Raw genomic sequence first — 599 nt, 5'->3', positions numbered from 1 at the left:
CTTCGGCTATGGGTGGGGGGGGCGCAGGTGGGAGCGTCGGTGCGCGGCCTGGATGGAGCACTGCAGCCACTTCCGGGAGATTTCTGTGGTGAGATGCACGGGGCCCCCCCAGTTGCTGACTGGTCGCTGTGGGGCACGTGCCTCCCCCACCTAAGATGGAACCAGTCGCCCATGCTCTAAGCTATGCCAAGCAGGAGCCACTGGTGTCTCCTGCATCGGGGGGGGGGGCACCCACGGAAGCAGCGACGGCGGTGGGCCTGTCAGGGGGGCACCAGCCCTGGCGACAGTATCAGTGTCGGCTGTCAGGCAGGGCAATGGTTGGGGGGGCACGTGCACCCCAATGCCCCCTGTGGCGCCAAGGCGGAATCAATTCAAGCTAGGCAGCTTCCTGGAGGGGACACGCTGCTCCTGGGGCTCTGCCAGCCTGCCAGGGCAAAGCCTCGGGGGCTGTTCCTCTTTTAAAGGAGAGCCCGTTTGCAAAGCGCGCTCGCCACCCTTCTGTATATCGCCTCGTCCCCCACTTCGGGGGTGAGGCAGGACACGCACGCCCTCCCTCACTTTCGCCGGGACGCTCCCCCCCCGGCCCAGGAGCCCGGGCG

Source organism: Gavialis gangeticus, unplaced genomic scaffold (assembly GCF_001723915.1).
Source record: "Gavialis gangeticus isolate Ggan-Ray unplaced genomic scaffold, GavGan_comp1, whole genome shotgun sequence".
Lineage (NCBI taxonomy): Eukaryota > Metazoa > Chordata > Crocodylia > Gavialidae > Gavialis > Gavialis gangeticus.
Note: the sequence above shows the minus strand (reverse complement) of the source record.